This window comes from Elephantulus edwardii, unplaced genomic scaffold (assembly GCF_000299155.1).
Source record: "Elephantulus edwardii isolate Elephantulus edwardi_28Jun2011 unplaced genomic scaffold, EleEdw1.0 scaffold00234, whole genome shotgun sequence".
Lineage (NCBI taxonomy): Eukaryota > Metazoa > Chordata > Mammalia > Macroscelidea > Macroscelididae > Elephantulus > Elephantulus edwardii.
This window is the reverse complement of record NW_006399984.1, coordinates 2541860-2551319: the sequence shown is the minus strand read 5'-3', so window position 1 is coordinate 2551319 and position 9460 is coordinate 2541860. Positions and strand designations below refer to the sequence as shown.

The 9460-nt window shown below is 40.5% G+C and overlaps 1 protein-coding gene and 1 pseudogene across 1 annotated transcript in view; both read right to left on the bottom strand.

Moving 5' to 3' along the window:
- The window catches only part of NIPA1 (non imprinted in Prader-Willi/Angelman syndrome 1), a 165275-nt gene that overhangs the window by 145467 nt on the left and 10348 nt on the right, over positions 1-9460 (bottom strand). The window lies entirely within an intron of this gene.
- Positions 6242-6726, bottom strand: LOC102860457 (annotated as a pseudogene).

Below are 9460 nucleotides of genomic sequence, written 5' to 3'. Positions count from 1 at the left end.
AAAACACATATTGCAATGGGAAAGTCTGCTGTTAAGGACCTCTGCAAAGTACTGAAGAGCAATGGTTACTCCCTGGAGACTAACGTGCATCTGATACAGGCCATGATCTTTGCAATCACTTGTTATGCATCAGAGAGTTGGACAATGACTATGGAGGATAGAAGGAGAATTGACGCCTTTGAGCCATGGTGCTGGAGAAGAGTACTGACTGTACCATGGACTGCTAAGAAAACAAACAGATTATCCTTGAGAAGGTTAAACCAGGCTGCTCCTTGGAGGCAAGGTTTCTGAGGCTTTATTTGACATACTTTGGACATGTTGTAAGGAGGGACCGGTCCTTGCAGAGGGATATCATACTTGGGAGGGTAAAGTAGAGGAAGGAAGGGAAGGTCCTCTATGAGGTGGATTGATTCAGTGACTGGGGTAATCGGGATGGGTGTATCAGAGATGGTGTGATTGGCACAGGACAGCAGAGTTTAAGGCTCTTGTCCTTAGGGTCGCTATGAGTCTCAAGGGACTGGACAGCACATAACAACAACAGTACTAGTTTTTTTATAAAATTTAAATACATCAGATCCTTCCCAGTTCCCTCAAACCCCACCCATCAAATTGTATGACCTTATGGATGGGTGTATCAGAGATGGTGTGATTGGCACAGGACAGCAGAGTTTAAGGCTCTTGTACTTAGGGTCGCTATGAGTCTCAAGGGACTGGACAGCACATAACAACAACAATACTAGTTTTTTTATAAAATTTAAATTCATCAGATCCTTCCCATTTCCCTCAATCCCCACCCATCAAATTGTATGACCCTATGACCCCCGCACATCCTCACTCATCCTCACTCATTTGCTTGCACCTCTCCCCCTTGGATCCTCATACTCATTCTACTATAATGCTTTATATAATATTTGACCTGGGACTGAGTTAGTTCACTCAGCGTAATGGTCTTCAGTTCCTCTCAAATTAGGTAATAATTTTATACTAGTTTACATACAAAGTACATAAAGTTCACACACATTGTTTTCACACTGGATCTTTCCCCCTTCCTTTACCAATCCCTCCCTCCACTCATCAAATTGTGCGACCCTATGTTTAAGCCTCCTACTTCCCTCCTTGGATCCTTGTACATACTCTACAATAATGGCCCTATACAGTATTTCTCTTTATGAGACAGAGTTAGTTCACTTAGCATAATGCTCTCGAGTCCCTCCCATTTTGTTGTTGTTGACTGCCATCAAGTCAAGCACGAGTAATAGTGACCCTATGAACAAAAGTCCTAAAGCCTTTCTATAACTATCACTGTTTCTCAAAGTTCATAGAGTTTCTAAAGTCATGTTGTTTAGGAAGTAGATGCCACTACTGCTTCCAAACCTGTCTTAAACTGGGAGTTCTGCCAAACACTGTCAACCATAGGTCACGGTTATGCCAGGTAATAATTTACAAAGTCATTTCTCCTATATGCTGCATTGTGTGAATGTACCATAATTTCTCAATCCATACTATTGTGGTTGGACATTTGGGCTGTTTCCATGTTCTTGCTATGGTGAATAACGCTGCAATGAACTGATGTACAAGTCTTGATTTGTGCCTCAGCTCTCATTTCCTCAGTGTATATTCCATGCATGGAATTTCTATGTCCAGTTTTTTAAGGAAACACCAAACTGCCTTCCAGAGTGGTTGTACCGTTTTATAATCCCACCAGCAATGTATAAGAGCTCCTACCTCAGCACATCCTCTCCAATATTTATTACTTGATACCCTGTTAAACTTTGCCACTTCTACTAGGGTAAGATGGTAGATAGCACATTGTGATTTTGATTTGCATATCTCATTGCCAGTGATTTGGAGCGATAAAATTGAGAAACCATTGGCAAACTTAACAAAAGAAGAAGGAAAAAAAGAAGACACAAATAACTTGATTAAGGAATGACAAAAGTGACATCACAACAGAACCAGAGGAAATTAAATCTGTAATATTGGCATATTATGAAAAGCTATACTCTGATATATTTGAAATTCTGAAATTCAAATTCCTTGAAACTCATGCTCTACCCAGATTGACGTGGTCAGATGTAGAACACTTGAACAGATCCATCACAAAAGAAGATATTGAGCAGGTCAGGCAAAGACTTCCCCACATAAAAAAATTCTGGACCAGATGGCTTCACAGCTGAATTCTACCAAACATTCAGAGAAGATATGTCACCAATTATACTTAAGTTATTTCAAAATATAGAAAAAGAAGGAACACTCCCAGAGACATTCTATGAAGCAAGCATAACCCTAATATGAAATCTAGAAAAATGTATTACCAAAAAACCCCAAAACACTACAGACCAATATCTCTCATGAGCATAGATGCAAGAATCCTTAGCAAAATTCTAGCCAACAGAATCCAAAAGCACAATAAAAAAATAATTCATCATGACCAAGTAGGATTCAAAAGCAATATGCACAGATGGTTCAACATAAGAAAAACAATCAACATAATTCACCACATTAACAAAACAAATAAGAAAAACCACATGATCCTTGCAATTGATGCAGATAAAGCATTTGACAAAATCCAACACTCCTTCCTGATGAAGACACTAAGCAAAATTGGAATAGAAGGGAATTTCCTCAAAACAGTGAAAAATACATATGCAAAACAAAGAGCCAATATCATTCTCTATGGAGAAAAAAAGACTAAAAACATTGTCTCTGCGAACAGGGACCAGATAAGGATGTTCACTGTCACCAGTGCTATTCAATATTATATTGTAAGTACTTGCTACAGCAATATGACAAAAGACGGAAATAAAAGGTATCCTAATCTGCAAAGAGATGGTTAATTTGTCTTTCTATGCAGATGATATGATAGTGTACACCCCCCCAAAAAAACCCGCCAAGGATTCAACAAAAAAACACTGTTAGAGCTAGTAGATCAGTTTAGCAGAGTGGCAGAATACGAGATCAATACCCAAAGATCAGTGGCATTCCTCTATAGTAACAAAGAGAACTCTGAGAAGGAAACAAAGAAAGCAATACCACTTACAATAGCCGACCACAAACTGATATACTTGGGAATGAACTTAACTAAAGATACAAAAGACCGATACAAAAAAAACTACAGAACATTTCTGCAAGACACAATAAAAGACCTAGAGAAATGGAAGAATGTGCCCCGTTCATGGATAGAAAGACTCAACATTGTGAAAATGACAATTCTACCAAAAGTAATCTACATGTTCAACGCAATCCCAAACCAGATACCAAATTCATTTTTCAAGTAGACTGAAAGGGAAATTGTCAAGTTTATTTGGAAAGGAAAGAGACCCCAAATAAGCAATGGACTTCTGAACAACAAAAATGAAGTGGAAGGCGTGGCACTTCCTGATCTCAAAATCTATTACACAACAGTAGCAAAGAAAACAGCATGGTACTGGTACTGGTACAATGACAGGCACATAGACCAATGGAACAGAATTGAGAACTCAGAAATGGAACGCATCTATTTATAGTTAGCTGATATTTGACAAAGAAATGAAATCTATCAAATGGGGAAATGATAACTTCTTCAACAATTGGTGCTGGCAATACTGGGCTGGACCTCTCAAAGGTACTCAGGAGCAACAGTGTCTCTATAGAGACTAGGTGCGCCTGGTACAGGCCATGGTCTTTGCAATCGCTTGTTATGCATCAGAGAGTTGGACAATGACTAGGGAGGACAGAAGGAGAGTGGATGCTTTTGAGCTGTGGTGCTGGAGAAGGGTACTGAATGTACCATGGACTGCCAGGAAAACAAACAGATTCCTCTTGGAGAGGATTAAACCAAGCTACTCCTTGGAGGCAAGGATTCTGGGGCTTCGTCTGACATACTTTGGACATGTTGCCAGGAGGGACGGGTCCTTGGAGAGGGACATCATGCTTGGGAGGGTGGAGGGACAGCGCAGGAGGGGAAGACCCTCTATGAGATGGATTGATTCAGTGACTGGGGTAATCGGGATGGGTGTGTCAGAGGCGGTGCGGTTGGCGCAGGATAGAGCAGGGTTTGGGGCTGTTGTGCATAGGGTCGCTATGAGTCGGAAACGACTCGACGGCACATAACAACAACAACATGTAGAAAGCTGAAACAGGATCCACATCTTACGCCATGCACAATAATAAATTCAAGATGGGTCAAGAGACCTTGCAATAAGGCCCAAACCTATAAAGTTCGTAAGAGACAAACTGGGACAAGCTTAGAGGGACTAGTCTAAGGTATAAGCCCAATACAGCCAGAAATGCACAATCTGAAAAGGATGAAATTGAAGAATGGGACCGTCTAAAGATTAAATCGCTGTGCTCATAAAAACCTTTTTCCAACAGCATGTAAAGAAAACCTACTGACTGAGAACAAACATTTGGCAATACTGTCACAGACAAGGGTCTCATAATGAAAGTTTACAGAACTTTCCTGCCTCCAGAAGAAAAAGACTGATAATCCATCATAAAATGGACAAAATACATGGAAAGACTACACAAAGAAGGACATTCAGATGGCCAGGAGATGCTTTTAATTATGTTCAGCCATTTCCTATATCTGTTTTGTTTAGCATTTTTTATAAAGGAAAGGTGTTGAATTTATAAAAATCCTTTTTTTGCTTTAACTGATAATAATCATGTGTTTCATTTTTCTTTATTGGTGTGGTGGATTACAATGATTGTTTTGCTTTGAACTCTATTTTATCATGATACATTATTTATTTGGTAGCATGCTGTATTTTACTGGCTAAGATTTTATTGAGAATTTTGGCGTGTATGCATGAGACATACTAGTCTTTAATTTTCATTTTAGTGGTAGCTTTTTAAATTTTTGGTATCGGGGTATACTTGCTTCACAGAATGAATTTAAGAAAATCCGATCTATTTCTTATGTGGAAATACATTGAATAATCCTACTAGTGTCAGGTCTTTTCTGGATGTTTGGTTCAAGGATTCACTGCTGAAGCTGTCTGGGTTGGGGCTTTCTTTGGTGAGGATGGTTCTTTATGATCTGCTTGATTTATCCTTTTTTGATGGGCTTGTTCCAATGTTCTACCTCTGCCTCAGTTAGTTTACATTGACAGAGAGTTTCTAAAAATTTATACAATTTCCTTTAGGTTTTCAAATATGTTCGAGTATACTTGTCATATTCTGTTACTATCCTTTTTATTTCAGTTAATTATGTGGTGAAGTCAATAATTTCTCATTTGGAGAATCTTTTTCAAAACAGAAACTTGTTATTCAATTTCTTTAAATACATACCCATTTTTTAATAAATAAATAAATAAATTTTCTTTAAATACATACCCATTTCCCATATTCACCCACTCTACGAAGAAATAGAGGACCCCTAACCTCACTTTCATTGACGATTTCATGTATAAAACCTAAGATGTTGAGGATGACATATAAAACACCATTTATAAAGGGGAAGGGGGTTTCTGTTTTGATTTTAGTTTTGTAGACACCCCTATCATTAAGCACCTCTCCCTTTGGATGTTTATGGAAACAACCCTGGAAAACAATCTGAGTGTAAAATAAGGGCCTGCTCCAGAGAAACAGGCAAACTCTGTGTCTAATAGGAAGCTCTGAGAGTAACTGAGGGAGACTGAGACACCTCGGCTGCTAGCAGGAATATGGGGTTTACCCCTACTCACTTGCAGTCAGTCAGCCAGCCACCAGCCTTTGTTTCAATAGGACTTATGTAAACATTGACTTTTTCCTTTTGTAAGTCCTTACTTGACACAACCTCCCTTATCACACTGGTGGCATATGGGTCATTGACATTTCCTTCCTTCTCTTCTAACATTTCTTTGAAGAGAGGGAAAGAAGTGAGGAAGCTGCAGGTAGGGGCAAGTCCATGCTAGTCCTTTTTTGTAGGTAAGGCTGGCCTGTCTTTCTGAGAAGAACCTAGAAGGAGTGTGCTCCAAGTTCTTGACCAAAGAAGGGCACTTTTCTTTCACCATAGGAGGGACAGGGCAAGCATTCAGTCTAGTACCAGGATGCAGTGGTTTAGATGGGTAGTGCCATCAATGCTGAGTAGCAGGGAAGGTGGCTTCAGGAGGCAGAAAGGTGGAGCAAGTCTGACACTGGCATCATCTTATGGCAAAGATTTACTCTGTGCCATCTGCTCCTCCTAGGTGAGCTTCATCACAAAACCGTCCAACTCTTTGTTCACTGTAGCTGTGCAAGGTGACCAGGCATCCACGAGGCAAGAGGTCTTCTATAGGTCTTAATATAAAGGATGTACTCTGATCCGCTCATTCAGTAGGATTCTCTCAGTGGCCTCTGAAGTTTGTTACACATGGGACAGACTCAGAATACTTCCAGCCACTTTACCAAACACTTCTGGTGAAAGGTATGTTGGTACAGAGGCCTACCCAGCTCTTCCTTCCCCTTGAAGTCTTCCAGAAATACGGCATAAGTTTGCCCATAAAGCCATAACTTCTTAGGACCTCCTTTAAGCACCACCTCCTTAAAGCTGTATCGCTTACTCTGTGTTTAGTTCCAGAGATTGCTAAGAAAGTAGCAGCATAAGGTGTAGCTGAGCATGAAGCTAAAGATGCCTGTGCCAAAGTTGACCATGTAGACGTTGAGGGGAAGGTCTTGAAAGCTGATGCGTGGCATAGAGGAGGACTTGTTAGTGCCAACCAGTCCAGGGCCACAGAAACACCCGTTACAGCACTGGAGTGACTTGGGCCAATGGAATGGGTGCATCAATGAACTGCACTGGCTCCCTCCAGTGAGCGAACCAAGGTGGTAGAAAAGTGTGGGGGGCGAGCACCACTGGCTCTCTGGTCCACAAATGCTGTGGGCACAGCCGCGGCGACATCTGTTCTTGGGAAGTGGAATTCTCTTCGAAAGTGAGGAGGTTTGCAGGACCAGTTTTCAGAGCAACAAAGAGGAATAAACAGAAAGTCTCCAAGAACACAGCACCTCAGAGTGAACACGCCCACAGCTCAGGCAGGCTGGGAAGACGCTGAGCAGCACTGTGCCAGCCTAGGGTGGGGAGGGCCCAAATACAGACTCCAGGATTGGCAACGGCCGCAGGATTGGCAACGGCCCCAGTATGGGCTCCGGCCCCAGAATTGGGCAGGCCCCAGGATCAGCGAGGATACCAGGATTGGTGGCTGGCCCCGGGATCTGCGAGAGCCCTGGGATTAGGCAGGCCCCAGGATCTGCAGGGGCACAAGAATCAGGCAGGTACCAGGTTAGGAGCAGGGCGCAGGATTTGTAAGGGTCCCAGAATCAATGAGGGACTTAGGATTGGGCAGGCCCCGCAGGGCACAGGATTTGTGAGGGCTCCAGGATCGGGCAGGCCCCAGGATCAAAGGGAATGGCTCCAAGATTGAGGCCTGGCTGTTCGGGATCTTGCTTTTTTCCTTTGTTGGATTTGTTAATTTCTTATCGATATTATGAATCCTTTTGAAGAACCAACTTCTAGTCTTCTTAATAATTTGCTACTGCTTTTGTTTCATTTATTTCTGCTCTTGTTGTTGCTATGTGTCGTCGAGTCGCCTGCAACTCATAGCGACCCTATGTGCAACAGTCCTTACACTGCTGTATCCTGTGCCAATCTTACTGTCTTTGATACACACCTACCGCAATACTCCAGTATCAATTCATGTTATCGAGGGTGTTCCTCTCTTGCGCTGTCCCTCCACCGTCCCAAGCATGATGTCTTTCCAAGGACTGGTCTCGCCTTGCAACATATCCTAAGTATGTCAGATGAAGTTTCATAATTCTTGCCTTCAAGGTGCAGTTTGATTCACCCTCTCCAGGACGAACCTGTTTGTTCTCCCAACAGTCCATTCAATACTCCTCTCCAGCACCACAGCTCAAAGGCATCAGTTATCCCTGGTCATTGTCCAGCTTAGCACAGCACGTACTTGCAAAGACTATGGCTTGGATCAGGCACAATTTCTGCTCTAATCATTATTTTCTTTATTCTAGAGGCTGTAGGGTTTGCTTGTTGATATTTTAATTGTTGAAATATGGTGTTGGTTTTGTCTCTTCTTTTTTGATGTTTGTATTGCTTTCCCTGAGTCACACAGAATTTGGTATGTTGTGTTTTAATTATAATTTGTTTTAAGACATTTAAAGTTTATCTTTTATTTGTTCTATCATCCAGTCATGTTCAAACAGGGTGCTTTTTAGTTTTCATATGTCTGGTTGGGTTTTCTCCCCTTGATTCTGTTAACTGTTTATTCATTTCTAATTTTATAACTGATATTTGAGCAGATATTCTGTAGTAATTCATAATTTTTTAAGTTACTGAGGTTTGGTTTGTGACTTAATATAGGGTGTATTCTGAAGAATGTTCGACTGGAGAAGAATGTGTATTGAGCTCTTGTTGGATGGAATGATAAATTCAAGTTGTTTAATTGCATAGGTTTTTTTTGTTGAATTTCTTATTAGATATCCTTCATAGAAATTGGGATATAGAAATCCTCTACTATTATTGTGCTGTTGACTTCTTTATGCAAACAAATTGAAGTTTGATTTGTGTGTTGTATGACTCTATAACTTGATACATATTTATGTATAGATATTTCCTCTTGATTAATTGACCCCTTAATCATTACATAATGCCCTTCCTTGTCCTTTATGCTGTTTTTGCCTTGAAATCTATTTTAACAGTAATAATATTTCCACTCCTGCTCTTTCATGATTGATATTTGCTTAACATATTGTTTTCAACCTTTCATTTTTAGTCTCTCTTTATTATCCTGTCTAAAGTGTCTTTCTTGTAGACAGCATATTAATTAATCACATTTTCTTGTCTATTTTGCTCTTTTTCTCTTGACTGTTGCATTTAATCCATTCACATTCAATATTATGATAAAGGTTGTAGTTGTTGTGAACTGTTCAATCAGAAATGATTGATAATTAATCCTACAGATGGTTTTCATAGTCTGTAAATTACACAGGAAGATACTGCCCATCTTTCTCCAGTGAAGCAGTTGGAAAATTCAAACCATGTGCCTTTGAGTTGGAGGTACAACTCGTTACCCACTAGGTCACCAGATAGGGAAACATTTATTGTTGTTATTTCATATTACACTTTTTTGTGGTGTTGTTGGCTTATTTGTTTCATCCTAACTTGAACCAATAGCCCACTCATTCTGGACTCATTGGTGTTCAAAGCCAGCTGTCTGTGACCATGCTTGCCAACAACAACTTTGGATATGTCAGATTCTGAATCTGGTAATTTCTAAAGTTAGCGACCTGAGACCCTGCCTGTCTGCTGACACATGGTCTCTTCTTCTCCTGATACTTCTCTCTTAAGGTCTGAATTTGGGTTTGCCCCTACAAGCAGATGAGTCATTTCCTAGAAATAAATATCTCTCTCTAAATATATACCAGAAGAATGTCTATCTGTGTTTCATTGATTATGCAAAGGCATTTGACTGTGTGGATCATAACAAACTGTGGCTGACTCTGAGAAGAA